Raw genomic sequence first — 14,881 nt, forward strand, 5'->3', positions numbered from 1 at the left:
CAGAAATATTTGGCCACCCCTGAAGAAATGGAGGGATTCAAAATATTACATTTTATGATGTATATTTATTTAGGAGTACAGCTTTTTACCAATTTCTGGGCCATGCTATTAATGTTTGTATGAACTGTTTTTCTTTTCGAGCTTTGACTAGTTTTGTTTTACACTATTGATTAATACCAACTAATTTATTGCATATTAAGAATTTTGTATTTTTGCATCTGGATCAATGAATTGTATATGTATCTGCTTATTAAAGAAATACACCTTATGTCTCAATAAATATATATTTTTTTAAAAGAAATACATCAGATTTCGCTGTGACTATTGTAGGATGGCACTGCATCAGTACCCTTTGCCTGCCTTTTGGCATGCATAAGGGTGCGGTAGTGCCACAGGGATAGGCTGGCTCCATGCATTGATTTAGTTGCATCATGCTTGTGACATAACTGCAGCAATGCGTGACTTTAGCGCTGACGGATACGTTATGTCAGGATTTCAGACGTATCTGTCATTACTTGCAACATGGAGCACTTTCCAGTGAATACAGAGCAACCATTGTGCTACAAGGTGGTCGTAGTGAAAAGTGTTGCAACACTGTCTTGTTGCAGCACTGCAACACTTTTTATGACTGAGACCCAGGAATACGCACTATCTTATGGATGGTGCACATTCCTGCCCTGTAGTTTTGTCGCAGGGCAGCACAAAAACATTGCTTGCAGCGCTGTCCAGCACCAAACCTGCTGAAATAGGGTTCCAAGTGTTATCTCCATTATTAAGACCAGGTATTTTCTGGTCTTAAAATACTGCCTCTAACTGCAGTTAGAGGCAGTTTTTTGGTCTCCCAAACTTCAAAGATTCCCTTGTAATTATCGCAAAGTGAGTTTAGCGGCCGTTTTTGCATGGGAACGCCTCCCTTGCATGTCATTATCGCTAACTGAAGTAGAGTTCTTTTCTATGGACGTTTTTGCCAGAAAACTGCAGCTAACAGAGGTTAAGTACAACTTGTACATATGGCGATAAAAAATCGCCACAATAACATAAAAAAAGCGCTGCTAAGGCGGCGTTAACTCCTTTCACATATGCCCCAGAATGTTTCATTTCAGTTGTCATAGGAGTGTGATCAAAGTTTCAAGGCAATTAAGCATGCAATTGGGAACTCTAGTGAAATGGCTTACTTTGATCCAAAATTGTGTACATTGTTGTAGATGCCAACTCAGTGGGTTTGGGCGTGATTCTTGCCCAGCATAGTGGACATACAAATGCACGAAGGCCAATTGTAGCTTATTCTAGCTGAAGATTGCCAAAGTCTGAACGAGCTTACTCGCAACCTGAGAAAGAAAGGCCAGCTGTTGTGTGGGCTTGCAAACATTTTCATGTGCTTCTGCGCGGGAAACATTCTACACTTGTTACTGATCACTAAACACTGCTCACTATTTTGAGCAATCCAAAGGCCAAGATGCCCCCTCGGATAGAGAGGTGGGGGCTGTGACTGCCAGAGTACTACTACACCATTGTGCTGGAGGCCAGGAAAAGACCAAAACCCGGCTGACTACTTTTCTTGAGTGCCCATACAGTGTCTGGGTACCCCATTTAAAAGGGCCGATGTCTACATTAACTTTGTTGTAAGATCCAGCAAACCTGTAGCTGTAGCCATGGACCAAAAAAGTGCTGCTACAAATGCAGACAGGAATATGCTGATCCTCAGAGACATTATTATGAATCAGTCCTAAAGAACAAATGCTCGACCTCTTGATAACAATAGTGAATAAAAGAAATTCAGGAATGTGCTTGATGAACTGTCTATTACCCAAGAAGGGATTATCTTGCAAGGGTCAAGAATTTACATTCCTGAAAGTCCCTGACTGAAAGTAATTGAAGTGGCACATGAGTGACATCATGGAATTGTTGCCTCAAAGAGAGCCCTCCGGGACTGTGTTTGATTCCCTCATCTTGATGAGCAAGATCAGAGAGAGCTTGAGTGTTGTTGTTTATGTTACTGTTTATCTCCCAAAATAAGATAGCATCCTTTGAACATGTCGGACCTTCCAGAAGACATCTAGGAGAAAACTGCAGTGGACTTTCCTTGGACTTCTTGAAAAAGGACATTATCTTGTGTTAATTATAGATGAGTACTCCCAGTTTCCTCTGGTGGAAGACCTTTCATTAATCACTCATGATAAACTAATTGAAAGACTAGAAGGCATTTTTTAAACCTGTGGTGTTCCATCAGTTCTAAAATCTGACAATGACCCACCATTCAATTGTCAGGAATTCAAAGGCTTTCTTACTTATTTGAATATAAAAAATCAGAAAAGCACGCCTTTATGGCCAAAGGCTAATGGTGCTGTTAAAAGTTTTATGAGCATTCTTTAGAAGGCTGTCAAGGCCACTGCACTAGAGGGACTTGAGCTCAAGTCTGTTCTTTATTCTACTCTTCGTGTCAACAGATCTACCCCCATTCTGCTATTTGTGGAAGCCTGCCAACTCTGATGTTCATGAGAGCCATGGTTACCAAGATGCCCCAGTGGACGACTGAAAGAACAATTGGCCCTCGGAAAGACTGAATCACTGATTCCTCTCACAAGTTCAAAATGAAGACTTATGAGTTCGAGCACATGCTCTGGACATTAAGTTTCAGAAATGGGATTGTGTCCTCATCAAGCAGAGGCACAAATGCTAATCTGATGCATCAATGTTGGTCAGTTACAGACATCCAGAGTGAGACTCTGTCATCATTGGGCCAGTAGTGCCCCAAGACTGCCTCAGTGGCTAGCTCATCAGGGCCTGCAGTGGATGTTTCTCCTGTGTCTCCCCAGTCTCTCACCACAAGATCTGGAAGAGTGGTTTGAGTGATTCAATGGCTAATTGAGTAACTATGATATACATGTGTTTTGTTTGTTTCTTTTTATTTAACAAAGGAGGAGATGTAGGGTTTTGTTTAGATCTCATTGAATAGGTTACTCTGTCACAATGGTGTTGGGGATCCTGTCTGCCTAAATACATATCCCATAGGATATACTGGAATTTATATTTTGGAGGACGGGATATCCATCACTGCTGAGACAGAGTAATCGGTCGGCCGAGATCAAAATCAGGTACTTAGTGCCTTGTGTATTATTGAGTGTGGGATCCCTACTGCCCTAAAAGACTCTGTAGTCTAGTGACGAGGCTGGATGTAGTTAACAAAATTCATTATGCAGGAAGGTTTATGTTAATGGATTCACTCTAGAGAATAAAAAGTGTAATATTGAGCTCCATGTGTGTCGTGACTAATTTACATGCTACTGGGCTGTGGAGAACGCTACAGTAATTACCCAAGCGTCGTGCTATCCTGCATTGGTCTTCTTTATGATTTAATTGTGAGTCATATGACAAGTGCCTTCTTCAAAATGTGATGTTTAGTTCAAATTAAACTAGGGAAGTTGCCACATACATCAATTCTTCTTATTGTAAAGAATATGGCACACATAGGGGCATATTTATATCTTTGTGGTGCAGTGCAGCACGAAACATCCTTATCTCTGTCACAAAATACAGCGCATTCATGTCCTATCCCCAGCATTTGCACACAATGTGCCGCCTAGCTCAACACAGGCCCTCTTGCACCATGGTGCAGCGGGGGCCACCGTTGCAAAAGGTATTGTTTTGTGAAGAAAGGGACACCTTCTTCCTTAAAGCAATCCCCTGATACATTTTCCTCTTTCTCTGTGTGCTGCAATAAGGAGAAAAAAGATATTTCTCCTTGTTAAACCACCCCTGAGAATGGCATATCTTTTTGGTGCATTCCCAGGTCCACTAGTTCTGGTAAATATAGGGAATGCTTTAAAAACCATGAGAGTACCATGGGAACACCCACGCAACACCCATGGAACGCCTTCCCAGGGCAGAATAATGGAACACATCAATTTGCGCTGCATTGTTTTCTGCTGATTTATAACACTACTCAGGGCCACGTAAAGTGGCCATGCATGGCTTCATAAATTTCATTTTTGAGTTTGTGTTACACATGTACCATGTTGCACGGTGCCAGCGAGATGCAACTGTGCTTAGAAATATGGCCCATAGTTCATGCCCAATGTCTAACAGGTTACAATACACATGAATGTAGCCGAGCACTCTGATGTCATAGTGACTGACCCTAGCTATGTTTAAGGATAACAATGTGCTCTAACACCAACTTAAGCACTTGTATATTTGACTATATAAAGCGTTTGCTGCAAGTGATCTTGTAGAAATATGTCACATAGCTCAAGCTATCAAATCGTGTGAAGGCACCTGGCTCTGGTCTGCAAGCATTATCGGATATAAATAAAGGCATTTGCAGGTGAATTTGCAACACTACGTGTACGAATTTAACACATATCAGCCTAATATTAACTTATCAAAAACATATCTGAATGTTCATAAAAATAGTCAGATTAGCACCAACATTGCAAATTATAGGGTGCATCTTAGAGTCAACATGTCCATTATAGTTCTCAAATACATATCCCACAAAAGTGTGTGCAAGTACATCATCCTTTCTAGGACAGAATGATAGTATTGGACTTTTTAATTTCTTAAGCGAAACGGAAAGTGATAGATCGTAGTACATTACAAGACCTACTTTATACCCATAGAATACATTGTTTGCTTTGAAGAACACATAAAGGATGCTGTATTTCTGGTTGCGACAACTGTGGGATATTGTTGAGAAGAATTGTACACAGCAATTCCTTCTGTGAGCATGTTTACCTCTGGGAAAAATAGCCCCTAACTTGATAATGGTAGAATGAGCTCCGGTTGTTACAAATTGATCAACTAGATCTGCATAAATGAAACCCATGCTAATCAAGGTGTTTGGTGATAAACAGAAGTCCTGGAGCTTGTGTTTGAAGGTAGTACTGCACCCTCAGTGTGATCTATGCTTCTGGAGAAGGTCGATGGGACCTATGACCGCTAAATTAAATTGAAGGGTTTGACATATGCTGTTGCTCTGGAAATGGCATGGAAAGTAACACCTCTTCGCCCAAAATGCAATGTAGATCTGATACCATGCACCGCCAACGTGACATCATATGACACATTCTCTCCTAAATTAAAAAGTATTTATTTCAATGTTGATGTTACTTGTCTTGCAGCTTGTCCTCGATATCTGGGTATGCAACTGCCTAATTTCTTCTTATGAGGCTGTTCAGTTGAGAGCATACTTTTTTTTACTCTGTGCAATTTGAATACTGGTCCAGGTCCTTTACATAGTCACAGCAGCATGACTAGCAGTGAAGGTCTTTCAAGCATTTGTAAACATATGTCCCCTTGCATTTGTTGATGCCTTATTAGCAACACCCCCCGAGGTGCCTCAAGTCTTCCCCTTGTCCCTGATAACCAGCTCTTCTCTTACTCCTCATAGAGCTAAGGGTATATCTTGAGACCCTCATCTGTATCAACCTCTATTAGGAGGTCCAAAGCCCTCTCATGGCTCTGCTCAGCCTTCTAAGGAGTTAGAAAAATAGTGAAGGAGGATGCAGTTGTCCATCTACTGGATGTCTTGCAAATAAGGTGGAATAGGCTTCTTCTGAATATTTGTAGACTAGCACAAGTCACAGTTTCGGCCTTTTAATGTAATTCAGTTAATTTGCGACTACCTGCGGCGGTTTTTAGAATAACCTCCTCATTTGTGGGCATAAATAGGCAGCTCTTGGCTAAATATCCTTGGAGTTTCATGGTTCTGTACCCTTGTCTCGGGTTTGAATGTACTACAGAGCTTGCCAGAGAAGCACATAAGTCAGTCAATACTTTATTCGGTTTTTACAAAGAAAACCATAAAAGTCAAACAAAAACAATGTTAAAAGAATCTCCATCTGATACATAAGACAACAATGCAATTTGGCCTTCATGGCCCATATGTGCAGGGGTGGTAGTCAGGCACTGTGGCAAACATTGAAGAGAACAAGGGGAACGCTAGGTGGTAGGCATGTGATCCCACACAAAATAGTGTGGAAAAAATAATTTTTCAGCTAAATCTGAAGTTTGCAGAGGATTCTTGGTAGGGTAACATTGGGGGATCCACGCAAGCCATACCTCACTGGACTCCCCAGGGTGTTTAGCTTTCAGAAATATGTGGGTTTGGTATGTTTCCCTAGATGGACGATGAGCCTGTGGCCGCAAAACCAGGTTGTTTTATGATAGGTAATTTTGAAGTCTCCACAATACGTTTAGGGCCTTGTCTGATGCGGGTACTTGACCCACCCATACGAGTGAAGTACCATTGTTATCGGGAGACCTGGGTGGCTGGGTGGTAGGAAATTTGTGTTAGCCTCGTGATCCTACAACTTTCCCACATAAAAATGTGATAACATTTTGATTTGTTTAGCAAAATTTGAGGTTTGTAGGGGATTCTGGGTAGGGAAACCTTTGGGATCCATGCAAGCTATACTTCCTTGGACTCCCCAGTGTGTCTAGTTTTCAGAAATGTGTGGGTTTGGTAGGTTTTCCTACCTGGCCTACCAACCCCACACATTTCTGAAAACTAAAGACCCAGGGGAAGTCCAGGGAGGAATGGCTTGCATTGATCCCCAAGGGTTTACCTACCCAAAATCCCCTGCAGACCTCAGATTTTACTGATAAAATGAAATGTTTCTCAAAATGTTGTGTGGAAATGTTGTAGGATCACCGGGCTGACACAAATTTCCTACCACCCAGCGTTCTCGGACACCTTGGTTTCTAGCCCCGGGCTCGCGGCCTTCATTTCTGAAAGCTAGACACTCTGGGGAGACCAGTGAGGTATGGCTTGCGTGGATCCCCCAAAGTTTTCTGACTCGGAATCCCCTGTAAACCTCAAATTTTGCTGACAAAATCAATTTTTCCATACATGTTTGTGTGGGATCACTGTGCCAACACAAATGTCCTACCACCCAGCATTCCCCTTGCTCTGCCGAGTAAAATGATACCTCACTTGTGTGGGCGGGCCAAAGGCCTGTTACTGGGAAGAGCCAAAATCATATGGATTAGGGTTGTAGCACCGAAAATTCTAAGTGCTATAAATGTTTAAATATGTTTTTTGCCAATTCTGCATTGGACAGCCACACAAGTGAGGTATCCTTTTACTCAGGAGACCAAGGGAAACACAAGGTGGTAGGACAAGTGTGCTGGCACAGTGATCCCACACAAATATGTGTGTAAAAAGTAATTATTTCAACTAAATGTGAGGTTTGCAGGGGATTCTGGGTAGGGAAACACTGGGGGAGCCACGCAAGCCATATCTCACTGGACTCCCCAGTGTGTCTAGTTTTCAGAAATGTGTGGGTTTAGTAGGTTTCCCTAAATAGCCACTAAACCGGGGTCAAAAACCCTGGTGACCCAGCTGCAAAACCAGGTTGTTTTATGATAGGTAAATGTGAAGTCTCCACAATAGGTTTAGGGCCCTTGCCTATCACGGGCCCAGCGACTACCCACACAAGTGAGGTACCATTTTTATCTGAAGACTTTGGAAAATGAGGGGTGGGTAGAATGTTGTAGATCCATGCAGATTCCAGAAATTTCCATCACAGAAATGTGAGTGAAATGTGATGTTTTGACAAAATGTGAGCTTTGTAAGGGATTCTGGGTAACAGAACCTGGTGAGAACCAGAGTAGTCACCCCTCATGGATTCCCTGGGTGTCTAGCTTTCAAATATATATAGGTTTACTAAGTTTTGTTAGGTGCTAGTAGAGCTGGGGTACAAAATCTACAGCTAAGCACTTTGCAAAAAAGGGATAGTTTTCACTGTAAAAATGTGGTGTATCCACATCGCATTTTGGGCCATTTCTTGTTGTGGGCATGAGGCCTATCCACACAAGTGAGGTACCATTTTTCTTAGAAGACTTTGGGGAATGCAGGGTGGGTAGAACTTTGTGGATCCATGCAGATTCCCGAACTTTCAATCACAGAAATGTGAGGAAATTGTGTTTTTTTTCCTACAAAGTTTGAGGTTTGCAAGGGATTATGGGTAACAGAACCTGGTGAGAGTCAGACAAGTCACCCCATCCTGGAATCCCCTGGGTGTCTAGTTTTAAAAGACTGTAGGTTTGCTAGTCTTCCCCAGCAGATCTAGAGTTCAAAATCTACAGCTAGGCACTTTACAATAAAAGGGGTCAGCTTCCACTGTAAAAATGTGGTGTGTCCATATTGTATTTTGGTCCATTTCCTGTCATCGGTACTAAGCCTACTCACACAAGTGAGGTACTATTTTTGTCGGATGACTTTGGGGAATGCGGGGTGGGTGGAATTTCGTGGATTCACGCAGATTCCAGAACATTCCACCACAGAAATGTGAGGAAAATGTGTTTTTTTTAACAAAGTTTGAGGTTTGCAAGAGATTCTGGGTAACAGAACCTGGTGAGAGACAGACAAGTCACCCCATCCTGGAATCCCCTGGGTGTCTAGTTTTAAAAGACTGTAGGTTTGCTAGTCTTCCCCAGCAGAGCCAGGGTTCAAAATCTACAGCTAGGCACTTTGCAAAAAAGGGTCAGTTTTCACTGTAAGAATGTGGTGTGTCCACATCACATTTTGGACCATTTCCTGTTGTGGGCACGAGGCCTACCCACACAAGTGAGGTGCCATTTTTCTTAGAAGACTTTGGGGAATGCGGGGTGGGTGGGATTTTGTGGATCCATGCAGATTCCAAAAATTTCCATCACAGAAAGTTGAGGAAAATATTTATTTTTTTTACAAAATTGGAGGTTTGCAAATGATTCTGGGTATCAGAACCTGGTGAGAACAAGACTAGTCACCCCGTGCTGAATTTTCCTGGGTGTCTAGATTTTTTAAAATTATAGGTTGGCTAGTTTTCCCTGGGTGCCAGCAGACCTAGGGTTTAAAATCTACATCCAGGCACTTTGCAAAAAAGGGGTCAGTTTTCAATGTAAAAATGTGGTGTGTCCACGTTGCATTTTTAGCCGTTTCCTGTCACAGGCACTAGTCATACCCGCCCAAGTGAGATACAATTTCTCTTGGAAGACTTTGGGGAATAGGGGCGGGTGAAAGTTTTTGGATCCATGCAGATTCCAGAGCTCTCCATCCTAGAAATGTTAGGAAAATGTGATTTTTTTTTACAAAGTTTGAGGTTTGCAAGGGATTCTGGGTAACAGAATCTAGGGAGAGCCAGACAAGTCACTCCATTCTGGAATCCCATTAGAATTTAGTTTTTTCAAAAAAGTATAGATTTGCTAGGTTTCCCTAGGTGCCGGCAGAGCTAGGGTTCAAAATCTACACCTAGGCACTTTGCAACAAAGGGGGCAGTTTTCACTATAAAAATGTGGTGTGTCCACGTTGCATTTTGGCCCTTTTCCTTTGGGGAATGCGGGGAAGGTGGAATATTGTGGATCCACATAGATTCCAGAACTTTCCATCACTGAAATGTGAGGATTTTTTCTTTTTTTACAAAGTTTGATGTTTGCAAGGGATTCTGGGTAACAGAACCTGGAGAGAGCTAGACAAGTCACCCCATCCTGGATTCCCCTGGGTGTCTGGTTTTCAAAAATGTATAGGTGTACTAGGTTTCCCTAGATGCTGGTACAGCCGGGGTTCAAAAACTACAGCTAGGCAATTTGCAAAAAGTGGTCTTTGAACTAACCTGCTGCCTGTGAGGATCGTTGTTGGGACACCAGACTCTACACCTCGCGGTACCCGCTTCGCGGGTCCCGCATCGTTTGTTTGCCGTCTGCCATCTGGAAGCTGCTGTGGGCGGGGGTGAGGACAGAAGGGCTGCGAGCAACAGAACCGGGACTCTCTTTCCCAGGAGTCCCGGTAAACCAGCGCCTGATCCACCTGGCGTGCTCTCCCTGACTGCCCCGCCCAATTGGGCTGCACCACGTTAAAACACCTGGGCTCCAGTTACAGCGTGGGACGCTTTTGAACTAACCTGCTGCCTGTGAGGATCGTTGTTGGGACACCAGACTCTACACCTCGCGTTACCCGCTTGGCGGGTCCCGCATCGTTTGTTTGCCGTCTGCCATCTGAAAGCTGCTGTGGGCGGGGGTAAGGACAGAAGGGCTGCGAGCAACAGAACCGGGACTCTCTTTCCCAGGAGTCCCGGTAAACCAGCGCCTGATCCACCTGGCGTGCTCTCCCTGACTGCCCCGCCCAATTGGACTGCACCACGTTAAACCAGCCCTTTATAAACAAGTTACTCTGACCGCAGCGCGGTAGCGCGCGGGAGCGCCCGGGGCAAAGCCCGGGCAAAGGGCGGGCCCTCTGTGGCCCTCAGAGGCCCGAAGAGACTGGACTGGGCACAACTCCCTGGCTCACAGCTATTGCTGTGCTATTATAATAAGGTCCACTGTGCCTGATTATTAATAGCTGTCATTGTTCGCTAAATGTCATCTCCCCAGTTAAGCTCTGATTCAGCTATGCCGGACAAGCAAGGGGGTTTGCTAAATAGAACCTTGGACAATTATTTTACAAAGCCTGCTGCTAACATCACCGAGGGAATTACCCTAGAAGATTTACGAGCGGAACGCCGTCGTTCTGTAGAATTATTTACAACAAGGGGTGGTGATGGACAGGGGCTCTGAATTAAGCAGAGTACTCTCACCCAGTCAAGAGATCAGGGCTAGATCCAACACCGTTTTTTAGCTCATTGCACCATCCCAGTTTCAGAACCTGGCTGTATGCAAATTAGTCTGTCCCTGGCCCAGTGCATCATGGGAACAGGGCAGGCCAGACTACAAAAGCCAATTCTTACGCTGGAAAGGAAACAAGCTTCCGGGGACCGGTTTCTGCCATTTCAGGCGTCTTCGGCCCGGCTTGCTTGAATCCTGATGGTGCAATGAGCAAGGGACTCACATCTGAGTATACCCTTCCACGCTTAGGGTGGACAAAATTATTTACAACAAGGGGTGGTGATGGACAGAGTCTCTGAATTAAGCAGAGTACTCTCACCCAGTCAAGAGATCAGGGCTAGATCCAACACCGTTTTTTAGCTCATTGCACCATCCCAGTTTCAGAACCTGGCTGTATGCAAATTAGTCTGTCCCTGGCCCAGTGCATCATGGGAACAGGGCAGACCAGACTACAAAAGCCAATTCTTACGCTGGGAAGGAAACAAGCTTCCGGGGACCGGTTTCTGCCATTTCAGGCGTCTTCGGCCCGGCTTGCTTGAATCCTGATGGTGCAATGAGCAAGGGACTCACATCTGAGTATACCCTTCCACGCTTAGGGTGGACAAAATTATTTACAACAAGGGGTGGTGATGGACAGAGTCTCTGAATTAAGCAGAGTACTCTCACCCAGTCAAGAGATCAGGGCTAGATCCAACACCGTTTTTTAGCTCATTGCACCATCCCAGTTTCAGAACCTGGCTGTATGCAAATTAGTCTGTCCCTGGCCCAGTGCATCATGGGAACAGGGCAGACCAGACTACAAAAGCCAATTCTTACGCTGGGAAGGAAACAAGCTTCCGGGGACCGGTTTCTGCCATTTCAGGCGTCTTCGGCCCGGCTTGCTTGAATCCTGATGGTGCAATGAGCAAGGGACTCACATCTGAGTATACCCTTCCACGCTTAGGGTGGACAAAATTATTTACAACAAGGGGTGGTGATGGACAGAGTCTCTGAATTAAGCAGAGTACTCTCACCCAGTCAAGAGATCAGGGCTAGATCCAACACCGTTTTTTAGCTCATTGCACCATCCCAGTTTCAGAACCTGGCTGTATGCAAATTAGTCTGTCCCTGGCCCAGTGCATCATGGGAACAGGGCAGACCAGACTACAAAAGCCAATTCTTACGCTCGGAAGGAAACAAGCTTCCGGGGACCGGTTTCTGCCATTTCAGGCGTCTTCGGCCCGGCTTGCTTGAATCCTGATGGTGCAATGAGCAAGGGACTCACATCTGAGTATACCCTTCCACGCTTAGGGTGGACAAAATTATTTACAACAAGGGGTGGTGATGGACAGAGTCTCTGAATTAAGCAGAGTACTCTCACCCAGTCAAGAGATCAGGGCTAGATCCAACACCGTTTTTTAGCTCATTGCACCATCCCAGTTTCAGAACCTGGCTGTATGCAAATTAGTCTGTCCCAGGCCCAGTGCATCATGGGAACAGGGCAGACCGGACTACAAAAGCCAATTCTTACGCTGGGAAGGAAACAAGCTTCCGGGGACCGGTTTCTGCCATTTCAGGCATCTTCGGCCCGGCTTGCTTGAATCCTGATGGTGCAATGAGCAAGGGACTCACATCTGAGTATACCCTTCCACGCTTAGGGTGGACAAAATTATTTACAACAAGGGGTGGTGATGGACAGAGTCTCTGAATTAAGCAGAGTACTCTCACCCAGTCAAGAGATCAGGGCTAGATCCAACACCGTTTTTTAGCTCATTGCACCATCCCAGTTTCAGAACCTGGCTGTATGCAAATTAGTCTGTCCCTGGCCCAGTGCATCATGGGAACAGGGCAGACCAGACTACAAAAGCCAATTCTTACGCTGGGAAGGAAACAAGCTTCCGGGGACCGGTTTCTGCCATTTCAGGCGTCTTCGGCCCGGCTTGCTTGAATCCTGATGGTGCAATGAGCTCACTGCACCATCAGGATTCATGCAAGCCGGGCCGAAGAGGCTGAAATGCCAGAAACCGGTCCCCGGTAGCTTGTTTCCTTTCCAGTGTAAGAATTGGCTTTGTAGTTTGGTTTGCCCTGTTCCCATCATGCACTGGGACAGGAACAGACTAATTTGCATACAGCCAGGTTCTGAAACTGGGATGATGCAGTGAGCTAAAAAACGGTGTTGGATCTAGCCCTGATCTCTTGACTGGGTGAGAGTTTTCTGCTTAATTCAGAGACTCTGTCCATCACCACCCCTTGTTGTTAATTATTTTGTCCACCCTAAGCGCGGAAGGGTATGCTCAGACATGAGTCCCTTGCTCACTGCACCATCAGGATTCAAGCAAGCCGGGCCGAAGAGGCTGAAATGCCAGAAACCGGTCCCCGGTAGCTTGTTTGCTTTCCAGTGTAAGAATTGGCTTTGTAGTTTGGTTTGCCCTGTTCCCATCATGCACTGGGACAGGAACAGACTAATTTGCATACAGCCAGGTTCTGAAACTGGGATGATGCAGTGAGCTAAAAAACGGTGTTGGATCTAGCCCTGATCTCTTGACTGGGTGAGAGTTTCTGCTTAACTCAGAGACTCTGTCCATCACCACCCCTTGTTGTTAATTATTTTGTCCACCCTAAGCGTGGAAGGGTATGCTCAGACATGAGTCCCTTGCTCACTGCACCATCAGGATTCAAGCAAGCCGGGCCGAAGAGGCTGAAATGCCAGAAACCGGTCCCCGGTAGCTTGTTTCCTTTCCAGTGTAAGAATTGGCTTTGTAGTTTGGTTTGCCCTGTTCCCATCATGCACTGGGACAGGAACAGACTAATTTGCATACAGCCAGGTTCTGAAACTGGGATGATGCAGTGAGCTAAAAAACGGTGTTGGATCTAGCCCTGATCTCTTGACTGGGTGAGAGTTTTCTGCTTAATTCAGAGACTCTGTCCATCACCACCCCTTGTTGTTAATTATTTTGTCCACCCTAAGCGTGGAAGGGTATGCTCAGACATGAGTCCCTTGCTCACTGCACCATCAGGATTCAAGCAAGCCGGGCCGAAGAGGCTGAAATGCCAGAAACCGGTCCCCGGTAGCTTGTTTCCGTTCCAGTGTAAGAATTGGCTTTGTAGTTTGGTTTGCCCTGTTCCCATCATGCACTGGGACAGGAACAGACTAATTTGCATACAGCCAGGTTCTGAAACTGGGATGATGCAGTGAGCTAAAAAACGGTGTTGGATCTAGCCCTGATCTCTTGACTGGGTGAGAGTTTTCTGCTTAATTCAGAGACTCTGTCCATCACCACCCCTTGTTGTTAATTATTTTGTCCACCCTAAGCGTGGAAGGGTATGCTCAGACATGAGTCCCTTGCTCACTGCACCATCAGGATTCAAGCAAGCCGGGCCGAAGAGGCTGAAATGCCAGAAACCGGTCCCCGGTAGCTTGTTTCCTTTCCAGTGTAAGAATTGGCTTTGTAGTTTGGTTTGCCCTGTTCCCATCATGCACTGGGACAGGAACAGACTAATTTGCATACAGCCAGGTTCTGAAACTGGGATGATGCAGTGAGCTAAAAAACGGTGTTGGATCTAGCCCTGATCTCTTGACTGGGTGAGAGTTTTCTGCTTAATTCAGAGACTCTGTCCATCACCACCCCTTGTTGTTAATTATTTAGTCGTTCTGTAGAAGGCATGAAGAACAGGCCAGTGATTGTTCTATCCTTACCTCTAATTTCTTCTGATGAGGGCAGCCAGAATGTTAATGACAGTGTTCTTTTGCTGGAAAGCCAGCCATTAGCATCGAAAGATACCTCGCATACACATAACACTTGCCCCGCATTGATTATGAGTGGCCCTCTATCTATTAATCATACAGCACCCCTAAAACAACGAAGCCACCGATTGCCCCTGCTCCTATTCCAGGCAAAATAATACGACACAGGGGTAAAAAAACAATGCCTACGTCTAAAATACATGGCCCACCCCCGTATAAAAAACGGCGGAAAATGGGGGAATTACAACAAATAAAGTTGAGCCATTCTGACTTTGGAAAAAAGCCAAAAACCTCCGCTGAAAGTGCTAAGGCCCTAATAGTTACAACAGAAGGAATTAATACCCTACCTCCACCCTCTCCGAGCATGTTGATAGACAAGGAGGCCAGCCTAGATATTAGTGCGGTTGATAACGTGCCCCAAGCAGTTCAGGAACCCGTTACATTGCACAGTATAGAGAGCTTAATTAGAAGCTACTCAGTCGCAATTTTAGAGAGACTGAACAAAGTGGAGGATAGATTAGGGAAAATCGAACGGGAATTGGGAAGCAAGGGAGCTGTTATTAAACCAGCTGCAAG

This window comes from Lissotriton helveticus, chromosome 2_1, assembly GCF_964261635.1.
Source record: "Lissotriton helveticus chromosome 2_1, aLisHel1.1, whole genome shotgun sequence".
NCBI classification, from domain to species: Eukaryota; Metazoa; Chordata; class Amphibia; order Caudata; family Salamandridae; genus Lissotriton; species Lissotriton helveticus.